The 24,350-nt window shown below is 34.8% G+C and overlaps 2 long non-coding RNA genes across 2 annotated transcripts; both read right to left on the bottom strand.

The window, feature by feature from the left end:
* Positions 1–7,837: 7,837 nt before the first annotated feature.
* On the bottom strand, positions 7,838–10,793 carry LOC141617474 (uncharacterized). The gene is made up of 4 exons (XR_012531119.1): positions 10,582–10,793; positions 10,415–10,482; positions 9,473–9,560; positions 7,838–8,039 (listed from the first exon to the last, which is right to left on the bottom strand). It is a non-coding gene; the product is annotated as an uncharacterized LOC141617474 (long non-coding RNA).
* Positions 10,794–13,783: 2,990 nt separating this feature from the next.
* On the bottom strand, positions 13,784–16,666 carry LOC141617473 (uncharacterized). The gene is made up of 4 exons (XR_012531118.1): positions 16,525–16,666; positions 16,358–16,425; positions 15,421–15,508; positions 13,784–13,985 (listed from the first exon to the last, which is right to left on the bottom strand). It is a non-coding gene; the product is annotated as an uncharacterized LOC141617473 (long non-coding RNA).
* Between the last annotated feature and the right edge of the window lie 7,684 nt (positions 16,667–24,350).

Raw genomic sequence — 24,350 nt, 5'->3', positions numbered from 1 at the left:
GGAACAATTACAAGACGCAAGCTTGAAGTTTGGACCAAGGAGGTACAACTTCAAATATACTTGATCGATGTTTTCAAGCGTGATCAAGTTTGGAAATCAACCACGAGACTCAAGATGAGAGACTTGTGAAGAGACGATTCGTGTACTGAAGATCTACTGAAGATTAGTTAGTATAGGTCGTCATCCGGTAATGGTTTTACTTTGTTTGATTTAAAGGTTAATGAAGTTATGACCTAATAGACATAACTTCATTGCTAGACAAAAATGATGCGTTAATTTTTTGGAAAATATATTTTTAATGGTTTATAAAATAAGAGAGTATTTATTTTGATTGGAATTAATTAATTAGAATTTAAGTTAAATAAACTATTGGTTTGTAACACGATATTTATATCGTCATGCAACCTAGGGCTTTAACTAAATTCTATCTCGATTTGTTGCGGGCTAGAGAAGCAAGAAAGGACCAAAGGGAGGCCTTGGGCCGGCCGAACCCTAGGGAGGCCGAAACCCTAGGGTGGCCGAAACCCTAGGGAGGCCGAAACCCTAGGGTGGCCGAAACCCTAGGAGGCCAAATCTCCTCCTTCCTTTCTCTTCTTACTTGTTCATCAAGATATTCGTTTCCAGAACATTCCTATGCCCTAGTTCCAGAATATTCCAAACCCTAATCCTCTCTACTATAAATACTCTCATTCATTCAACATTAATTGTTGACACACACATCTACAAATTTCAAAGAGAGAAAAAATATTTTAAGCAAAAATCATTTGAGCTTTAATTCATATTTTCATATTTGCTTATACAAAAATCACGCATCAAATTTGTCAATCACTCGAAGAAAAATCGTTATAGGATATTAAATACACAAGGATAGTATACTCACTCGCATAACGTGAGATTAGTATTTGTCGTTGTATTTTTCTTATTAACGTAAGAGCAACCTAGAGTATTTAGCGATACTCAATCTGAGTTATAATCATATAGTTGATTATACGAGTGGATTGGTAATTTTTGTAATCCGGAGAAAGGTACTAAAAATTATTAATCGAGAATAGTGGACGTAGGTTTCGACTTGTGAAACTGAACCACTTCAAAATCCTGTGTGTCTCTCTTTCTCTCTCTCTTTATTATTGTTATTTCGATTTTGCGTTTATTGTTAATAATTTAATTAGTTGATTTTAATCAATAAAATCAAGTAATTAATTTATTTCATATATTTCGAAAAAGCGGTCATCGTTTTTAATACTCAATTCACCCCCCCTCTTTCGTATTCGATCAATAGACTCCACAATTGGTATCAGAGCCTCGTGCTCTTGATAGCCTAACAGCTAGAGTTGATCATTTTTTTGTAGTCTATTTATCGTCTTTTCCGCTGCATTTATTTTTTATCAAATGGATTCCAAACACCTAAAGTGTCCTATATTCAATGGGAAGAACTATGGTTTATGGAAAAATATGATGACCCACTTCATTAAGGGAAACGATTGGGAGTGTTGGTTGATTATCAAGAATGGTCCTAATAAGATCTTACTTGCAACCGTGAATGGCACTACCGTCGAAAAGAAAGAAGAAGACTATATTGAGGCGGATTATAAAAAGGCCGAGAAGAATTCAAAAGCAATAAGCTTATTGCAAAACGGTATGATTGCCACCAATTCGATCGTTTCTCAACCAGTTCATCTGCCAAGGAAATATGGGATGGTCTAGAATTAGCCTATGAGGGAACCACTGTTGTCAAAAAGCAACGTATGGCATTGCTAATGCGAAAATACGAGCTGTTTGCCATGGAGCAAAACGAGTCAGTTGATATCATGTCCTCTCGCTTTTCTAGCATCATCAATGAGCTAAAGAATTTAGGAAAAACTTTTGACTCCGAGGAAATTGCTAGAAAAATACTCAGAAGTATGTCTCGCAGATGGAGACATAAAGTATCGGTCATAGAAGAATGTAAGGACCTAACTTCATTGTCCTATCAGGAGCTACTCGGAACCTTAATGGCTCACGAGATTACTCTTAATCAGGATGAGGAGGAAGTTGGCACAAGCAAAAAGATGGCCTTACAAGCTGAGTCTAGCAAGATTAATGATTCTTCAGATATTGAAGATGAAACCGTTTTGTTTGTTAAACGTTTTAAGAAAAAGGCTTTCTTTCAAAATCAAAATAAAACAAATAACAAATCAAAACAAACCCCCAAGAAAAATTTTGAGTCAAAACGGTCTTTCTCTAATCGTGGATGCTTCAAGTGTGGTGATAATGATCACATGATCAAAGATTGCCCTACATGGAAGAAAATTAAAGACAAAAATCTGCGTGACAAAACAAAGAAAGAATTCAGGCAAGTTATGATGGCATATTGTTGGGGAGACTTGGACTTTGAAGATGGCGAATCCAAGATGATGAAGAAACGCCAACGTTTGTCTAAGTAACGTCAGTCTTGACCTATTCTCCGAAAGCGACAACGAAAGCAATGCTTCAAATTCTGAGAGATGTCTTGTTGGAAATTCAGATTCAGATTCAGAGGATGATGAGGTAAATTATCTTGACCTTAAAAAGCGTGTTAGGAAACCTTCTAAAGATAATTTACTTAAGTGTTGTGAACATTCCCTTGATCATTGTCATGAACAAAGTCTAGAGTTAAAAGACCTTAAGGAACAGATCTTAGATATTGCTTTGAGGAAAACCAACTTCTTAAAGCCAACGCCAAAAAGCTCAAATCTAAAGTTATGGCTACTCCAAATACAACTTCGGACATGACAAATGCTGAGAAGAACGCTCTTGAATCAAAAGTTAAGGCTAGTGATGCCATAACTTCAGAGCTTAAACTCAACATTAAGAATCTTCAAGCTAAAGTTACGGCTAGTGATGCCATAACTTCAGAGCTTAAACTCAACATTAAGCATCTTCAAGCTAAAGTTACAGCTAGTGATGCTATAACTTCTGAGTTGAAGAAAGTCAATGAGATCTTAAAAGATGAGCTTAATGGCAAAGATAGTGTGGTTTCCGAACACAAGAGAGAAATTGTATTTCTCTCTAAGCAATTAGAAGAAGCTAGTAATAGCATGTCCAAACTTAAGGAACAACATGAAATTGAGAAACGTGTCTTAAATGAACGTTTTGATAAATTTCGTAGAGACCATGATAAATGCAAATCTAATCCTTCTAATCCTTCTGAAAATGATTTCAGAAAAAGAAAATACGTTAATCTTCCAGAATACCTGATTTGCAATTACTGTGGCTCTACTGGACATATACAAGTCAATTGTGTCAAACTTGCTTGGGATAAGAAAAAGAATGTCGAAACTGCTAAGACTTGTGATTTCATAGTAGAAGATGATGTCTCTACTATAGATGAACCTAACGACAACGAAGAGCGTAATAATGAGTTTAGATGGACTTATGATATGGCTTTTGATTACTCATCTATTCCTTCAAAATCAACCAAAATAAATGAGAATCGAAAGCACACATTCAAGCCCAAAGTTCAAAACTCTAAACCTAGAGCGTCTCATGAAGGTACTAGACCTAGAGCTACTTTTGTTAGAGCAAAACCTAAAGTACCTTATGTTCCGATTGTTAGAAAACCCAATGTCAAAGCCAAAAGAATAATAAGACAAGTATGGGTTAGAAAGGATCAAATATATAGAATTACTAACCATAAAGGACCCAACTTAGCTTGGGTACCTAAAAGTTGTATTTGATTCATTTGCAGGAAGAAGTGAAAGAAAATAATTTATGGTATCTCGACAGTGGATGCTCGAGACACATGACAGGAGACAGAAGTCTTTTTCTTTCACTAGAGCCCTTCTTTGGTGGCAAGGTTACATTTGGAGATAACAAGAAGGGTATGATTATTGGAGTAGGAAAAATTGGAATTTCAACCTCTCACTCAATCGATAAAGTATATCTGGTAAGTGGTCTTAAACATAATTTACTTAGTATTTCTCAATTATGTGACAAAGGAAATAGAGTTGTTTTTCATGCCGATGTTTGTCGTATCATAATTGAAGGTACTAGTAATGTTTTACTTGAGGGTCACCATATGAGGAATGTGTATATGATTGACTTAAATGCTGTCAATACAAATTCCTTTACGTGTATGAAAGTAACTTCCGATGAGTCTTGCTTGTGGCACAAGAGGTTTGCACACGTTAGTCCAACTATTTTAAAGAAACTTAAGTCCATGGATTTAGTTGAAGGCTTGCCCTCAATTAATTTCGAGCAAGAGACAATGTGTGACTCATGTGCCCGTTGCAAACATGTTAGATCCTCTTTTAAACCTAAGAGAATAGTTAGCACTAAACGACCACTTGAGATGGTACACATGGATTTATGTGGACCTATGAGAGTTAGAAGCCGTGGTGGATCAAAGTACGTATTTGTTCTAGTCGATGATTACTCAAGGTATGTCGGGCCAATCTTCCTTTCCTCTAAAGATGAAACTTTCGATGAATTTGTGGTATTAATGAAGCTTGCCCAAAATAGATATGATAATAAGCTTATTTCGATTCGAACGGATCACGGCACGGAATTTGACAATCAATTATTTATAGAATATTGTAGGGAAAATGGTGTGGGGCATAACTTCTCCGCACCACGTACCCCACAACAAAATGGTGTCGTGGAACGTATGAATCGAACCCTAGAGGATATGGCTCGTACTATGCTTTTGTGTAGTGGCCTTCCTAGAAGCTTTTGGGCGTAAGGCGTTAGTACCGCATGCTATGTGCATAATAGAGCTATGATCCGACCTGTTTTGAAAAAGACTCCCTATGAACTTTTAAGAGGAGAAAACCCAATATATCACATCTCCGTTTTTCGGGAGCAAATGTTTTGTCCATAACAATGGAAAAGAAAATTTAGGAAAATTTGACCCCAAGTGATGAAGCTGTTTTTTACGGGATATTCGGATCATAGTAAAGCTTACAAAGTGTTCAATAAAAGAACCTTGCGCATAGAATAAAGTGTTCATGTTCGCTTTGACGAAGATAATGTGTTTGATAAAGCTGAACAGGAAGAAGAGGATCCAGATGAGCCCGATTTCTTTCTAGCAAGAAATGAGCCTTTAAATGAAGAAGAAGATATTCAAGGTATCAATGATGAACTAGAAAATTCTGCAAACAATCCTAAGAGAAGTGATGAGTCCATAGTTAATGATACTATCGACCCTTCCTTGGATAAAGAAAGAGATCTTGAAGTTATACCTAATGATGTTGTAACTTCCGATCCAAATCATGATATTTCTAATGAAGTTAGTGATGCTTCTGAAGAAAATCCCGAGTCCAACTCAGGGGGAACAAATCATGATTCTTCGTCTGCAGATGATGCTAGTCCATCAAATGATATTGAGCCTAGAGTTCTCAAAAAGTGGAAACATCAAAGCTCCCACCCTTTGGACAAAATCCTAGGGGATCTAGAGCAAGGCATTAAAACTAGAAGATCCTTGAATAATTTCTGCTCGTTCTTTTCGTTTCTATCAACCATTGAACCTACCAATATTAAAGAAGCTCTTGCTAAACCTGATTGGATAACCGCTATGCAAGAAGAGCTTCAACAATTCGAACGCAATAAGGTATTGCACTTAGTGCCACGACCTAGTGATCGAACTGTTATTGGTACTAGATGGGTGTTTAGAAACAAATTGGACGATACAGGACTTATTACAAGAAATAAGTCACGACTAGTTGTCCAAGGCTACAATCAACAGGAAGGGATCGATTATGACGAGACCTTTGCACCTGTAGCGAGACTTGAGGCTATACGTCTCATTATTGCCTTTGCTGCTCATAAAGGAATGAAACTGTTCCAAATGGACGTTAAGACAGCATTTCTTAATGGTTATTTGGAGGAAGAAGTCTATGTAGAACAACCTCCCGGGTTTTTAGATAGCAAGTTTCAAAACCATGTCTATAAATTAGACAAAGCTTTATATGGTTTGAAACAAGCTCCAAGGGCATGGTATGACAGATTGTCCAAGTTTTTGTTACAAAATAATTTTACAAGAGGATCTGTCGATAAAACCTTGTTCCTAAAATCCGAGGGTTCAAATTTACTTGTTGTGCAAATTTATGTAGACGATATTATATTCGGTTCTACAAATGAAAAATTGTGCAACTATTTTTCTGATCTAATGACTTCTGAGTTTGAAATGAGCATGATGGGAGAACTGAAGTACTTTTTAGGCTTACAAATTCAACAAACAAAGGATGGTATAAAGATACACCAACAGAAATATATCAAGGAACTAATCCGAAAGTTCGGTATGGAAAATGCAAAATCATACGATACACCTATGGTACCAGAAAAGAAGATGACTATAGATGAACATGGTAAGTGTGTCGATGAGACTACATATCGAGGTATGATTGGTTCACTTTTATATTTAACTGCAAAGTCGTCCCGATATAATGTTTAGCGTATGTGTTTGTGCTCGATTTCAATCGTGTCCTAAAGAATCACATATGATTGCAGTTAAACGTATCTTGAGATATTTAATTGGTACATCTAATTTATATTTATGGTATCCACTTGAGTGTAATTTCGATCTAGTAGGATATTCAGATGCAGATTATGCAGGATGTTCTTTAGATAGGAAAAGCACTTCTGGGTATGCAACGTTTGTTGGACCTTATATTATCACATGGGGATCAAAGAAGCAAAATTCGGTTGCAATGTCTCTCTGCCGGTAGGTATGTGTCTGCAGGATCGGTATGTTCTCAATTACTTTGGTTAAAGCAACAACTATGTGATTATGATATAAATGTAGGTCGTATGCCTATTATGTGTGACAATACGAGTGCTATAGTAATCTCTAAAAACCCACTTGACACTCGAGGACCAAACATATAGATATTCGACACCATTTTCTACGGGATCATGTAGAGAAAGGCAACATTTCACTTGAATTTTGTAGTACTGAAAGGCAATGGGCTGATTCTTGACTAAGGCATTAGCTAGAAAACGCTTTGAGTTACTGAGACTTGAGATTGGTTTAATTAGTGATAATTAAATCCGTCATAATTATGTCTGGAACTGAATGACCCGCTAGGAAGATAAGATTGTACGATTGTGTCCGTATATTTTTGTTGCAAGTTTAATTATGTTAAATAATATTTATTTTACGTGTTATATCTTGCTTATCTGTATGGTAATATTTTATATTCTGCATAATCACATTTCCTTACAAAAATCGACAAAATCTACAATAAATTGCCTTAATATAATAAAGATAATTCTATCTTATTATATTCCTCCACAAATCCTGCCTAAACTCCATCAAAGATTTTCTTTCCTAATCTTATATCAAATAGGAGATAATGCCAAAAAAAAAAAAAAAAAAAAAAAAAAAAAGGGGAAGTGCGAAAAAAAAAAAAAAAAAGCACGAAAAAAAAAAAAAAAGTGCCGTGAAAAAAAAAAGGCACGAAAAAAAAAAAAAAAAAAAAAAAAAAAAAAAAAAAAGGAAAGATGCCGAAAAAAAAAAGGCATTAAAGAAATAAGGAAATTGGTATTATTCTCTATCTTTTAAGGAAACCTATTCTTACCTAAACTCAAATTCCTTATACTATAAATAACCCTTTAATCTCACCATAATTCTCATCAATTACAATTCTCTAAACCCTAATTACCTTTTACTACCTTCTTTAATTCTCATAATGACTAATCAACCTACAACCCGTGTGACACCCTCACTTATCGCGGAAAAGTAAACACGTAATTCTACAGAAAAACTGGTAGGATATGTTTGTAATTGGTTCAACTAGCCAAAAACCTGTAATTTCAAAAATTTTCTAAACCAATCACAACATTTCCAACATTCCTAAGAGGCGGGTGCCAAAACCTGCAATGCTAACGAACTACTTTACATGCCATAGCTAACGATAAGAAAATGTAATGATACAAACCCAAAATAGAAAAGGGAGACATATGTCCCTAAAATGTATGTGACATAAAAAGGGTTTAAGGTCACAATGAAATAAAACCAGTCTAGGTCCCAAGGTTACTTTGCTCGCTAGCTCGTCCATGTACCCCATATATGCATCACCTACCTGTCATTCGCATTTTATACAAATACGAAAGCCACAGTCAGTGGGGAGTAACTCCGAGTTCTCCCAGCCACGAAATGTCATAATTAATATAACATGTAAACATAAGAATATGAATACGAATCACACAATGCCTTAGCATATAAATGCTAGACAATCGTGCTTATCATGTGAACAACAATATAACAACACATAGTCCTAGCATGTGAATACTAGACCGACTCATACTACACTATCATGTGAATCACATAACATCCAGGAATCCAAACTCTATCAACCATAGCCGGCTTGCATCTCACCTTCTATGATTCATAGAATCACCAAACAAGAAAGGGCAATATATCAAAGACAGGCATAAGTTCTTAGTCCCGTCAATAGTCACTTTGTAACTCAAGTTTATACCACGAGGTAGGGAAGGTAATCGAACCGGTATCTTGGCTCGGCGGTTACTATTAAGAAAACATGGCCAAGAGACAACACAACCCTAGCCTAAAATCTGCCTTGAGACCTAGACATGCGGATACACACCACCGCACCCAAGACTCACAACTTTTTTAAAACAAAGTGAAGTGAGTACCCTAAGGACACCACCGAAGGGTTGGCTAGTACTTAAGCTGACCCCATACTATCAAAATAAGTACCTGAGGTCATGCCCCAACTTGGATATAAATCCACTAGTCAGGAACACAAAGGCTATCAAGCAGTGAACATATACTCGTCAAAGACTATAAAGACCTATCTATGATGAAGGCCGAAATACTCACCTAGGACCTAGTCACAGCTAGTCCCAGCCTGAATATTTTAGCCCACACCACCCAAGACTCACCACACAAGTCAATTAAGTCATCCACTTAACCATAAGAGGGCAAAAAGTCCCACTTACCAACATGAATTCTAACATTCTATCATGTGAAAGGCTATATAATATTGTCTATTCAGCAGATAAACCAACAGTTCCTCAATAAGTACTCAATACTAATTTCCAATCCTAGCAATTCTAACAATAATTAAGGCTTTAGGGGAAACTAGGGCCATTTCTACAAAATAAGAAGCTATTTAAATTCAATTAGCTACACATGTGAAACATAGATATAATAAATGGCCTAAAACAAGAAAAAGGCCGATTATCTAATTCATTCAACCGAATTTTTACCCGCAACCCCAGCCTGCGACAGTGCGGGTCAAATTGCGGCTGACCAATCACTCAATTAACTGACATCGCATCAGTCAAAGGGACTAAGGCTCAGTTTTCGGCACAATCAACAAAACATTACAATTATCACCATAAAATTCATTTGAGCCTATTAATTACAATTTCAACTTATAAACTATCCTAACATGTGATAATTATCAATCACCTAAACACTTATCAAACAACAAACACAACATCAACTACTAATGTGACATTAATTCGTCGAGTAACTCGGAATAGTTACCTTAAGCTAGCAAAGAGACAAGCAATAAACTTGAGAAAGCTTCTAAAACCCCAAAATTACTCTTCATCTTCAACCACAAATGAGTCACCTAAAATAATTATGTGAAAGGGCGATATTAACGAATTACCGTTATATAAAATATGAGACGGAAATTAATTTAATTATATTTTAAATAAACCAAACTAGCGTCAAAACAAATTATAGATACGGCCCAAACTCGCGGCTTAGCCAGGCCACTGCCTAGGCCACGGCCAGGCCACAGCCGGCTGCTGCTAGGCTACAACAGGCCACTATCCAGATCCTCTTATTTAGGAGGTATACTAATATCACTTACCTTCATGTCCATACTTTATCGTAATATGTTCACAAAACCTTGGTCCTATAATTCTTAAGCTCACTGCTCACCCCTATTCCAACAACAATCCATAGCTAAAGCAATATTTTGCCTACTGCTGCTTGTTCAGTACTTCATACCCTTGTACTACCAATTTTGATGAAGATTACAAGCATGGGACTAAATTTCATATAGCATCCAAACAATAAAAGCATACTAGTAATAAATTTTGCCGAGAACTAATATTTTCCCTTAATTCCCCGATGGCCCATGATTCGGTTCGGTTCCAAACTAATTGTAGAAGCCGCACGTTTATCGTCATGCTAGTCTATCAAAAGTATTGTACTTCTCATGCTTTAGTTCTTAACTTCCTTTGGGCAATAATAATTACACACATTTAAAATTGGAGACAAGAACATTTGAAACTAAATCCAGCACACTAGTGATTCACCAACTCCACAATCTGAATTACCTAGATACTGAAGTCGTATAAAGTTGACCTCATATTATAAATAGCTAGAACATATAAAAGCTAGTATTATAAATAACAAATAAACATATAACCCCGAATAATAATAAAAATACTAGGATCGGTAAAATCGTGTTACCTTAAACGCCCCTTATTTTTCGAATAAATGGTCCACAAGGCACGAGCCTCACCCCGGGTCTTCAAATCCTTCATAAAAGGGCAAGAAAATGGAATAAAGAAGCTAAAAGACGACACTTTTATAAGACGGCGAAAGACGAAACCACTACAAAAAGGAGACTTTCTTACCTTAAAAGGACGAGGGAAGGACGAGGAAGCTATTGGTACAAAAATTATCGAATTTGGTTGAGAATGGAGGCGGGATCTGAGGTTTGAATGATCGGAAATGGTGTACGGAGGAACTGTTGATTGTTGTTGCTGTTGTTTTGATAGAAGGATCAAGAAGAAAGAACAAAAAAAGAATAAAGGGGTGTGGGGTTTTGCGGGTAGACCAAAAGCAACAACAATGACTAATAATAATAATAATAATAATATATAATAATAATAATAATAATAATAATAATAGTATAGAAATGTAGTTGGTAGGGTGAGCTTGTTTTATTCAAAAAGAAGAAGAATTGCAGGGGGGTGGGTCACGCACGAACAAACAACAGCAATAATGTAGTACTACGTAATATTAATAATAATAATAATGAGACACCAGCTAGCTTGCTAGCTTCTAATTATACGTACGTTTCTTCATCGATAAGTAATTTCGCTCGTTTTTAAAACCGTCTCGAGTTAATAAAAATCGGTTTTTAGTAAAAGTTTCAGTAATAAAACGGAATTAATAATAAATAAATTTAATGAGTGAAAATAAAATAAACTCAGCTAGTTAACGGAAATAATACGATATCCGCTTGAATCGGAATTATTAGCGATTTTTTTTTTTTTTTTTTACGAAACTAACGGATATTAATAAAAATTGCTATTTTAGTGAAATAAGCTCAAAATAGCTAATTGGACGGTTTTGTTCCCAAAATCCATCTCGGGTTTACTTAAAACAACTTTCATAAGGACTCGTAAAGAAACGGAAATTATTAAATAAATAAACCCGAACTAACTTCAATAAATTCGAACTAACTTTAAATAAACTTATTAATGATTATTAAATTTAACGTATCGAATTATAATGAAATTAATTAATTAGCTGAGAAAATAAATATATAAATTGTTAACCAACGAAATTAAATATAAAGTAGCAATTAAAAGAATTTTATCCAACTTATTAAAATACGGGGTGTTACAATCACCCCATCTTTTAAAAAGTTTCGTCCTCGAAACTTGAAAGTATAAATGAAAAGTTATAAAAATAAAACTGAAATTGGAATCGGTAACCAAAACATTTTAAAGGTTATTTATCGTAAGAATCAAAATTCTTTCAAAAGGTTCAACTAAAATTTTCCGAAATGAAACCGGACTCTCATCGAGGAACGGAAGTGTTCTCGTTACGTATTCAAGAACATCGCATTCCAAATCAAAGATAAGGTCAAAAAGTAAATCATTTGTATAAATCGAAAATCAAAATACTTTCGAAAACATTAATGAAGAGTTTTCAAAAGTATAAGTCTCATTCATGGAACGGAATTGCTCTTGTCGTGCACACAAGAACGCTAACTTTCCAAGTCAGAGACAAATTTAAAACAAAAACTATTCGCTGACAATCGTAGAACAAGTTATCAAACGTTTCCAATAACTAGTTCTAACATCCGATCAATGTTAGAATCAAAATAAGAGAAAGGTAATCTTCTCAAATGTTCTTTTGCAAAAAGCCAAAGTAGAAATAAAGGTTTCACCTTTCAACTAAAAGGGGAGTTAAATTCCTGAAATATAATATTAAACTTTGACAAAGGCATCATAATAGATCAAAGTGAATAGAAATTGGATAAAATTTACAAAAATTTCAGGTTTAGCAACTCAAAACCATGATAAGGAAGTCTATACTCAAAGAACAATTAGAGAATTAAATCGAATTTTCATTTTCCAAATCTTTACAAGTAGGGAAAATTTTGTAATAGTAACATAAATTTTTTTAACAATGAACCAAAAATGATAGCTTGAAATATTTAGAAAATGTGCGAAATAAAAAGTAAGTTAGACATCATAGATACAAGTATGCTAAGAGGGTTCAAGTTTAACCAACAAAAGAGGTATGATGAACTTCCTAGGGATAAGAATTGAAGTCAAATTTACAAGGATGTCAAAGATAGAGTTTCACCAGATACGAGTGTCAAACTTAAAGGAGGAGCAAGATGAAGCGAGGAAAGGAGGTATGAACGGTAACGCCTATGATCAAGGAGAAAGGGAAATTAGACAACAAGGAAAAGTCAGATACTCAAATCTCAAACAACAATGTCATAAGGTAACATCAATTTATGTATGGCTATCAACATCCTAAAGGTATCTCTTTCCAAAATCACATCATAAACCTTACTCCGTGTTTACTCCTAAGGTATCAACACTCAACCTAAGTGCTTCTAATATCACAACTTCTCAAAACCGGGGTTATAGGTCAACCAGAAACAACTCCACAAGCCAAATTATCCAACCAAGGTTAACACCCCACAAAAGAAAGAGAACTATCTAAAAGGCGTTAAGGGAGGATTAGCAGGGGTGAAAGGACAAGTTAGGAGGATACAAATGTAACTTCCTAAGAAGAAGAATAGAGAGTTTAGAAGAAGGATAGGCACAAGAGATTAAGAATAAGGCGAGATACAAAAAGAACGAGAAACATCTTCAAGGAAGTAGAAGCATTCTTCAAAGGTTGAACAAATCTTCAATCCTCAGCAAAAGGCACTAAATCTTGATCTTCTTAAAATATAAGTGTCCTTTCAATGGAACGGAGATACTCTTGGCGATCACTCAAGAACATCAATATTCCAATTCAAAGACATAAAAATACATTTTTACACCAACAAATGATAAAACTAATTATCAGACGTCTCCAATAACAAGCTTTAACACTAATTGACGTTAAAACCAGTGAAAAACATTAAAATATTTTCAAAACCTTTAGTTCAAATTTTTTTTTTTTTTATAATTAGGGTAATAACTCCATTAGCTATAGATAAGCTCACGGTCATTGATCCAAGAACGCAACAATTATTAAATGACAATCAACAAACAGGTTAGTACCTAACAAAGAGCAAACACAAAGAGACTACAACATAAGATCCTAAATCTACCCATCTTACCCATCTCTCCAGTTTATTATTTTAAGTTCAAGTTATTTATTTTGGGGTGCACAAACGTGCGTCGGGAGCAAATATGCTCTGATACCAACTGTGACACCCTCACTTATCGCGGAAAAGTAAACACGTAATTCTACAGAAAAACTGGTAGGATATGTTTGTAATTGGTTCAACTAGCCAAAAACCTGTAATTTCAAAAATTTTCTAAACCAATCACAACATTTCCAACATTCCTAAGAGGCGGGTGCCAAAACCTGCAATGCTAACGAACTACTTTACATGCCATAGCTAACGATAAGAAAATGTAATGATACAAACCCAAAATAGAAAAGGGAGACATATGTCCCTAAAATGTATGTGACATAAAAAGGGTTTAAGGTCACAATGAAATAAAACCAGTCTAGGTCCCAAGGTTACTTTGCTCGCTAGCTCGTCCATGTACCCCATATATGCATCACCTACCTGTCATTCGCATTTTATACAAATACGAAAGCCACAGTCAGTGGGGAGTAACTCCGAGTTCTCCCAGCCACGAAATGTCATAATTAATATAACATGTAAACATAAGAATATGAATACGAATCACACAATGCCTTAGCATATAAATGCTAGACAATCGTGCTTATCATGTGAACAACAATATAACAACACATAGTCCTAGCATGTGAATACTAGACCGACTCATACTACACTATCATGTGAATCACATAACATCCAGGAATCCAAACTCTATCAACCATAGCCGGCTTGCATCTCACCTTCTATGATTCATAGAATCACCAAACAAGAAAGGGCAATATATCAAAGACAGGCATAAGTTCTTAGTCCCGTCAATAGTCACTTTGTAACTCAAGTTTATACCACGAGGTAGGGAAGGTAATCGAACTGGTATCTTGGCTCAGCGGTTACTATTAAGAAAACATGGCCAAGAGACAACACAACCCTAGCCTAAAATCTGCGCAGACCTAGACATGCGGATACACACCACCGCACCCAAGACTCACAACTTTTTTTTAAAACAAAGTGAAGTGAGTACCCTAAGGACACCACCGAAGGGTTGGCTAGTACTTAAGCTGACCCCATACTATCAAAATAAGTACCTGAGGTCATGCCCCAACTTGGATATAAATCCACTAGTCAGGAACACAAAGGCTATCAAGCAGTGAACATATACTCGTCAAAGACTATAAAGACCTATCTATGATGAAGGCCGAAATACTCACCTAGGACCTAGTCACAGCTAGTCCCAGCCTGAATATTTTAGCCCACACCACCCAAGACTCACCACACAAGTCAATTAAGTCATCCACTTAACCATAAGAGGGCAAAAAGTCCCACTTACCAACATGAATTCTAACATTCTATCATGTGAAAGGCTATATAATATTGTCTATTCAAATGGATAAACCAACAGTTCCTCAATAAGTACTCAATACTAATTTCCAATCCTAGCAATTCTAACAATAATTAAGGCTTTAGGGGAAACTAGGGCCATTTCTACAAAATAAGAAGCTATTTAAATTCAATTAGCTACACATGTGAAACATAGATATAATAAATGGCCTAAAACAAGAAAAAGGCCGATTATCTAATTCATTCAACCGAATTTTTACCCGCAACCCCAGCCCTGCGACAGGTACGGGTCAAATTGCGGCTGACCAATCACTCAATTAACTGACATCGCATCAGTCAAAGGGACTAAGGCTCGAGTTTTGACAAATCAACAAAACATTACAATTATCACCATAAAATTCATTTGAGCCTATTAATTACAATTTCAACTTATAAACTATCCTAACATGTGATAATTATCAATCACCTAAACACTTATCAAACAACAAACACAACATCAACTACTAATGTGACATTAATTCGTCGAGTAACTCGGAATAGTTACCTTAAGCTAGCAAAGAGACAAGCAATAAACTTGAGAAAGCTTCTAAAACCCCAAAATTACTCTTCATCTTCAACCACAAATGAGTCACCTAAAATAATTATGTGAAAGGGCGATATTAACGAATTACCGTTATATAAAATATGAGACGGAAATTAATTTAATTATATTTTAAATAAACCAAACTAGCGTCAAAACAAATTATAGATACGGCCCAAACTCGCGGCTTAGCCAGGCCATCGCCTAGGCCACGGCCAAAGCACCCGGCCGCTAGGCTACAACAAGCCACTATCCGGATCCTCTTATTTAGGAGGTATACTAATATCACTTACCTTCATGTCCATACTTTATCGTAATATGTTCACAAAACCTTGGTCCTATAATTCTTAAGCTCACTGCTCACCCCTATTCCAACAACAATCCATAGCTAAAGCAATATTTTGCCCTCTCACGCTTGTTCAAGACTTCATACCCTTGTACTACCAATTTTGATGAAGATTACAAGCATGGGACTAAATTTCATATAGCATCCAAACAATAAAAGCATACTAGTAATAAATTTTGCCGAGAACTAATATTTTCCCTTAATTCCCCGATGGCCCATGATTCGGTTCGGTTCCAAACTAATTGTAGAAGCCGCACGTTTATCGTCATGCTAGTCTATCAAAAGTATTGTACTTCTCATGCTTTAGTTCTTAACTTCCTTTGGGCAATAATAATTACACACATTTAAAATTGGAGACAAGAACATTTGAAACTAAATCCAGCACACTAGTGATTCACCAACTCCACAATCTGAATTACCTAGATACTGAAGTCGTATAAAGTTGACCTCATATTATAAATAGCTAGAACATATAAAAGCTAGTATTATAAATAACAAATAAACATATAACCCCGAATAATAATAAAAATACTAGGATCGGTAAAATCGTGTTACCTTAAACGCCCCTTATTTTTCGAATAAATGGTCCACAAGGCACGAGCCTCACCCCGGGTCTTCAAATCCTTCATAAAAGGGCAAGAAAATGGAATAAAGAAGCTAAAAGACGACACTTTTATAAGACGGCGAAAGACGAAACCACTACAAAAAGGAGACTTTCTTACCTTAAAAGGACGAGGGAAGGACGAGGAAGCTATTGGTACAAAAATTATCGAATTTGGTTGAGAATGGAGGCGGGATCTGAGGTTTGAATGATCGGAAATGGTGTACGGAGGAACTGTTGATTGTTGTTCTTTGTTGTTTTGATAGAAGGATCAAGAAGAAAGAACAAAAAAAGAATAAAGGGGTGTGGGGTTTTGCGGGTAGACCAAAAGCAACAACAATGACTAATAATAATAATAATAATAATATATAATAATAATAATAATAATAATAATAATAGTATAGAAATGTAGTTGGTAGGGTGAGCTTGTTTTATTCAAAAGAAGAAGAATTGCGGGGGGGTGGGTCACGCACGAACAAACAACAAGAATAATGTAGTACTACGTAATATTAATAATAATAATAATGAGACACCAGCTAGCTTGCTAGCTTCTAATTATACGTACGTTTCTTCATCGATAAGTAATTTCGCTCGTTTTTAAAACCGTCTCGAGTTAATAAAAATCGGTTTTTAGTAAAAGTTTCAGTAATAAAACGGAATTAATAATAAATAAATTTAATGAGTGAAAATAAAATAAACTCAGCTAGTTAACGGAAATAATACGATATCCGCTTGAATCGGAATTATTAGCGATTTTTTTTTTTTTTTTTTACGAAACTAACGGATATTAATAAAAATTGCTATTTTAGTGAAATAAGCTCAAAATAGCTAATTGGACGGTTTTGTTCCCAAAATCCATCTCGGGTTTACTTAAAACAACTTTCATAAGGACTCGTAAAGAAACGGAAATTATTAAATAAATAAACCCGAACTAACTTCAATAAATTCGAACTAACTTTAAATAAACTTATTAATGATTATTAAATTTAACGTATCGAATTATAATGAAATTAATTAATTAGCTGAGAAAATAAATATATAAATTGTTAACCAACGAAATTAAATATAAAGTAGCAATTAAAAGAATTTTATCCAACTTATTAAAATACGGGGTGTTACAACCCGTTTTCAATCAAAGAAACATGTTGTTATTCGAAAGAAGGTAAGCCAATCACCACCTCGCACCCGCTCCACCTCACCGGCCGAACCACCCCGTTCCCCACGGTCCAATGCCGACCAACCCTCCAACCTAATCAAGCGACGAAAATTGTTTAAAGGTAAGGGAAAGACGGTTTCGGAAATTGAGGTAAGTTCTAAGACTGAGAACTATAAACTTCAAGATGGTTCTTCACGTATTCTTTACGCACAGCATTTGGATGATTACACCAACAATGGACTAAATAATCTTAGACTAACTCAAGGAGAAAGAAGAGATGTAAATCAAGTTGCTCAATATCGCATTCACGCAGGACGAGTATATTCGATTGATTGGTTAAAGAAATACAAAGCACTTGGGTTTTTCAGAAATTTTCTCAAGGATCAAGGATGGGAAAATATTGTTGCTGTAAGTGGTCCTGTCTTTCCTATTGAGGTATATCAATTTTATGCTTCGTTCATCTTAAGGAAGGAAATTTATTTCTTTGTCAGGTCAATGAGACTTCCATAAAAGTCTCACCTGGTGATTTCTGCGACTTGGCTCGAGTTCCTGAAGGAGGAACTGAGATCAATCCAAGCGTAGAATGGGGAGGTATGTTACCTGAAAAAAGGTTGATAGTGAAACGGTATTTCAAACAAGATGCTACTTAAATCCGAGACTATCTTAGCTGCGAAGTTGCCGCCTAAATTGAGGTTCTTTTTGAACTTTCTTTGGAGTACTATTGTCCCTAGAAAAGAAGGTAGAGATAAATTCGGGGCACACGAGATGATTATTATGAAGGCTTGGCTTGAAGGAGAAAAGGTTAGTCTACCCTTGCTTGTGTTTCATAAAATTATACAAGCTAGTGTAATGGCTAAGATGGATGATTTTGCTTCTACCTTGAGTTTGCCTTATGGGAATTGGATATCTCGACTTTTGGAGAAGAAAGGAGTAATTGGGAAGCAGAGTTATGGAGTTATCACTAATGACGAGATGAGCGATCTTTATTTATCTTATATGAAACTCGTTATTAATGGCAACGAATTAGGTTTTGAGATAAAAGGAGAAAAAGGAGAAAAAGAAGGAAAAAGCAATGTGAATTTTGATATGTTGGATTCAAAGATGGATTCAAACTTTACTTCTATTCTTGGACGGATTAATGAACAAGACAAGAAATTGGAAGAATTGTTTGATCTAATTACAAAGCAAAGGAGAATTGATACTAGTGGACTAAGTGAAGTTAGCAATGCTCACATCAAGACCGTGTTGTCACGGTTTGAAACGCGCCTCGACAGTGTTTGTAAGGCCGCGGTAAGAACTCACTCTGAGTCTGTTCAAATAAAGGAAGGTATGGCTAGTTTGGTTAAGTTTGGTGATGATCTTTTGCAATCTGGGAAGGAGATGAGGTCTGAGATGCAAACAATATATGAAGCAGTTAAAGCAATGACTTTGAGGATTGGTAACTTTGATACTCGATTAACCGCTCAAGCTGCACTTCTCGACCATTGTCATGCGCGACTCGAGGACTTGGAGTACCGTACCCGTCCTAGGTCGAACCCACCGAGCCCTCGCTACCCTTGATCGATTTGCCCTAATCCATTCACCTTAGCCTTATCTTTTAAATCCTTGCTCACAATAAAAATCCATTCTTATGGATATTAGCTTTTTCATTTCCGCATTATTCCTTGTGTGATTTCAGTTTATAATATTATTATGCTACTTAAGAACTAGATTGCGTTTAATATAATATGATTTTCATGATTATTTCTTGTTTCATAATATATTATTCTGGTCGTTTTATGTTTGTTCTTATCTTTTCAATGATGCCAAGAGGGGGAATTGTTTTTATGATTTGCGACCGTCTCAAAGTTAATTCTCTCATGGCGTTCTATAGTTATAACTTTGAAGAGATCATTAGTTTCTGCGCTCAACTGTTCTATAATTTGGGAAGTATTATGTTGAGGGGGAACTAGACTTAGACACAAATCATAGGAGACTTGTCATCATCAAAAAGGGGGAATTTGTTGGACCTTTAGTCCTTGTTAATTGTTTTGATAATGACAGTAATGATTTGTTATGTGCACTTAATATATAAACATATGCGTGTAATTGTGTGCTTAAGTTTTAATTTAGAAAGGAACAATTACAAGACGCAAGCTTGAAGTTTGGACCAAGGAGGTACAACTTCAAATATACTTGATCGATGTTTTCAAGCGTGATCAAGTTTGGAAATCAACCACGAGACTCAAGATGAGAGACTTGTGAAGAGACGATTCGTGTACTGAAGATCTACTAAAGATTAGTTAGTATAGGTCGTCATCCGGTAATGGTTTTACTTTGTTTGATTTAAAGGTTAATGAAGTTATGACCTAATAGACATAACTTCATTGCTAGACAAAAATGATGCGTTAATTTTTTGGAAAATATATTTTTAATGGTTTATAAAATAAGAGAGTATTTATTTTGATTGGAATTAATTAATTAGAATTTAAGTTAAATAAACTATTGGTTTGTAACACGATATTTATATCGTCATGCAACCTAGGGCTTTAACTAAATTCTATCTCGATTTGTTGCGGGCTAGAGAAGCAAGAAAGGACCAAAGGGAGGCCTTGGGCCGGCCGAACCCTAGGGAGGCCGAAACCCTAGGGTGGCCGAAACCCTAGGAGGCCAAATCTCCTCCTTCCTTTCTCTTCTTACTTGTTCATCAAGATATTCGTTTCCAGAACATTCCTATGCCCTAGTTCCAGAATATTCCAAACCCTAATCCTCTCTACTATAAATACTCTCATTCATTCAACATTAATTGTTGACACACACATCTACAAATTTCAAAGAGAGAAAAAATATTTTAAGCAAAACTCATTTGAGCTTTAATTCATATTTTCATATTTGCTTATACAAAAATCACGCATCAAATTTGTCAATCACTTGAAGAAAAATCGTTATAGGATATTAAATACACAAGGATAGTATACTCACTCGCATAACGTGAGATTAGTATTTGTCGTTGTATTTTTGTTATTAACGTAAGAGCAACCTAGAGTATTTAGCGATACTCAATCTGAGTTATAATCATATAGTTGATTATACGAGTGGATTGGTAATTTTTGTAATCCGGAGAAAGGTACTAAAAATTATTAATCGAGAATAGTGGACGTAGGTTTCGACTTGTGAAACTGAACCACTTCAAAATCCTGTGTGTCTCTCTTTCTCTCTCTCTTTATTATTGTTATTTCGATTTTGCGTTTATTGTTAATAATTTAATTAGTTGATTTTAATCAATAAAATCAAGTAATTAATTTATTTCATATATTTCGAAAAAGCGGTCATCGTTTTTAATACTCAATTCACCCCCCCCCCCCCTCTTTCGTATTCGATCAATAGACTCCACAAGTTGTATTTCAATTACTCAAATAAGGTACTCTCTATAAATCTTCCTATCTTATTAATTTGAACACCTTTTAATAAAGTTTATTTCTTTAAAATTTATCTTATTAGTTTTATATAAGATTAAGAAGTACGTTTATGTAAGAACTCTAGAAATAGGAATTACAATTTGTTAGAATAAGAGGATAATTACAAATTATTTTAAAGTTTTATCCTTTTAAGTTTTCACTTTTCAAATTCACAAATTCTCATTGAAGACATGACATATCCTTCACTCTTGAGTGACGGATACCATTTTACCTCACAAAGTACCCACTTTTTCTCTCTCTGCAACACTATTCATGTGGTTCCCTTTCTCCACTAACCCATTTTGTTACCATTTTATCTCACAAAATATCCGCCACAAATGGTAACCCGTCACAAGGGAGACCAATTGTTTCAAATTTAAAGATAAATTTTCTAATGGAATATAATTTAGTAATTTGTAAATTAAGTTAGTTATCTGTACGTAAAACACCATATAGTTATGGTAAATGAAACTTTCATTGAATGCTTTGCTTATCACCCAAATACTTAGCTCAACGATTGTCATCACCTCATTATACAATGTAAACTTCTCAAAACTGCAAGTCGTTTACTATGTTGTTTATCCCCGTTATTTATCTCCATATCAAATTAATAAATGTACAAACCCTCAAAACCCATAGCTGTTTACCAATTTATTTGGACTTTTTGGTTAATTAAGGAGCATTAGAACGGTAGAACTGTAGAAGTGTCAAATTAACGGGAAGAGTTTCAGTTCTATTTTTTAGATAAATGGAAAAATACAATAAAATATTACACCAATTGTGTTCAAGTAAAAATCTAAAAAAAATGATAATAAAATGATAATTTTCTTTATGAGAGAGGTCTTTTATTGAGATTAATGAGAGACCATCTTTAATCAATTGAATCAATTAGGGCAAAAGGGGATGTTAATTTTGCTAAATTAGGAAGTGGGTTAGGCCCAATAGTTTGCGGTGAGTCATCTGCAATGTAGCTGTGGAATGCGTATGTTGAGAGCAATCAACAATAACCTGTAATGACCGACATATGTAGTATCAATTAGACTGATAATTTCGGCTCATCGTGTTGAAAGTATGTATGTTTAGAAAGGAATTGGACTCGAGTTGTCTAGAAGGTAGTCAGTTCGATGGCATAGAACGAACACCTCTTTAATAGGGCGATGTTTATGATCATTGCCTGCTGTAGGATTCTTTCTTAATTGTTAGTCGGGTAGTTAGTTACGATTGTGGGGATAGAAGGCAAAGGATAGTGAATTCGCGCAAAGGGTGAATTATTGTGGAAATAGAAGAGTAATGGGGTATAGTTGGATTGAAGTTTAGGTATGTTTACCAAATGTAACTTCTTCTTTGTTCTTAGACCATCCCAAGCAAGGTCACCGACTGGGTCGTGACCTTGTTGGGTCACCTTAATTACCCCTTAAATTAGGATTAAGGGGATGATTTTGGTGACCTTGAGTAAGTGAAGGTCATCAGGTGACCTTGAGTTGAGAAGTTGTTGAATGTTGGTGACCCGATAGGTGATAGTCCTTCATTGGTTGGAAACAAAAAAAGGACAACCCTCGAAGCAAAGGACGAAAATCCTTGAAAGCTTTGCTACTGCTGCTGCACATCTTTATTTCTCCCAAAAAGAGAAGAAAATAATAAATAAAGATATAAAACAACAATTATATAGTAAAACACAATAAAATAAAATATGAGCATATCCAAAATAATTTTATTTTTTAATTAGCTACAAAATGAACTTAGTTTTGACATAATTTAAGTAACTTTTTTTTTCTAGATCTGAAAAGTGGTGATGATCGAGAATGTGGTGACGATCTATGGTGATGGTGGCGATGATCGAGGATGTTGACGGTGGTAATGGTGACGGTCTAGGGTCAATTTATCAATTGGATGATGTCGATCTGGGTAAAAGAAGAAAAGAAATAAGCAGATTTGGTTGATTTGAGAAGGAAATAGGGAGATTTGGTTGATTTGGTGAAGAAAAATCGACTGAAATCAGCTTATGAAGGAGGAAATTGACTAAAATCATCTTATAAAATAAACTCGATGGAATATTTGATGATGCTTGGTGATGGTGAACAAGGAAGATGAAGATCGATGGAATATTTGATGTAATAGATTTGGGATGGAGAATGAAGAAGATGATGAGTTGATTTGGGAAAATAAAAAGAATTTGATGATGTTTGATTGATTTTAATTAAAGAGGAGATGATAATTGATAACTAAAATAATATGCTTTGGTGTGTGTGGTTTAACCACGTCCATTTTTGTCCATTTTTTTTTTTTTGCTTTTTCAATTTTTTTTTCTTAATGCTCGGATAAAAAAATTAACAATAAGATATTGTTATATATTCGATCATGTACGAAATAAAATTAAAATACTTATGAGATTAGAGTAGTTCTTATTTTGTTGAAATATTTACAAAATTACAAAAATAAGTTATTTATAATTTGTGAATAAATATTAATTGAAAAAGTAGGAGAAAAGTTTGGTGGGTAGTGAATGTGGTAAATGATTGGAAATGTTGAAAAGTGGAAAATGATTTGGTTGGTGACCTAGGTCGCGACCTTCAGCTTGGGAGGGTGAAAGTGAGTCAAGATTAATAAGGTGTGATTAGGAGGAAAATTTTTGGTGACCCGATTAGGTCGACCTTCTACTTGGGGATGGTAGTATATGTAATTTAATAATTGGATTTGGGTTAATCTCTGGTGATTTCATAAAAGGGTGTTCATGAATATGTTTAAAGACTCAACACGTCCTCTTGTAAGCTAATTGTTTTACGATGGATTTTGATGTTTTTATTCGTTTTAACACACGCTACATTAAATTATAAAACTTATCATGACTTATGAAACTCTATTAGATAGAATTTGCACAAATATTAGATAGAATTTGCATAAATATTGGGGATAACTAACTATACATAAATATTGGGATAATTATACATAATATTATTTTAAATAAAAATTAATTAGCACGGGCATATTAGATTGGAGTCTCTAAAATTAGCTAGGAAATTGGAGTCTCTAAAATTGCCTGAAAAAAGCATCTTTTATATATATACTAGATTTAATGCCCGTGCGATGCACGGGCGGTTTTTGTAATGTTTTATTGTAAATAATGCAGTAACTTATGATAGGTTTTTATCAAGTTTAATAAAGGTCAGGTTAGTAAGCATGCATTAAGAAATATGAACCCTCTATCTATCCATATAATCCTCCGATTCGGTTATTTCTTTACCTATTTCATTTTAAGGCGTCTCGTTTATTTGCTTATCTTTTTATATTAGCCAAGTTTTGCATAAGTTATCTGATCATACACATTTATGTCTATTTGTCATCCATTAACAACCA

The sequence above is a fragment of the Silene latifolia genome, chromosome X (genome assembly GCF_048544455.1).
Source record: "Silene latifolia isolate original U9 population chromosome X, ASM4854445v1, whole genome shotgun sequence".
Classification (NCBI taxonomy): Eukaryota; Viridiplantae; Streptophyta; class Magnoliopsida; order Caryophyllales; family Caryophyllaceae; genus Silene; species Silene latifolia.
The sequence above is the reverse complement of the archived record's forward strand: the minus strand, read 5'-3'. Positions and strand labels throughout refer to the sequence as shown.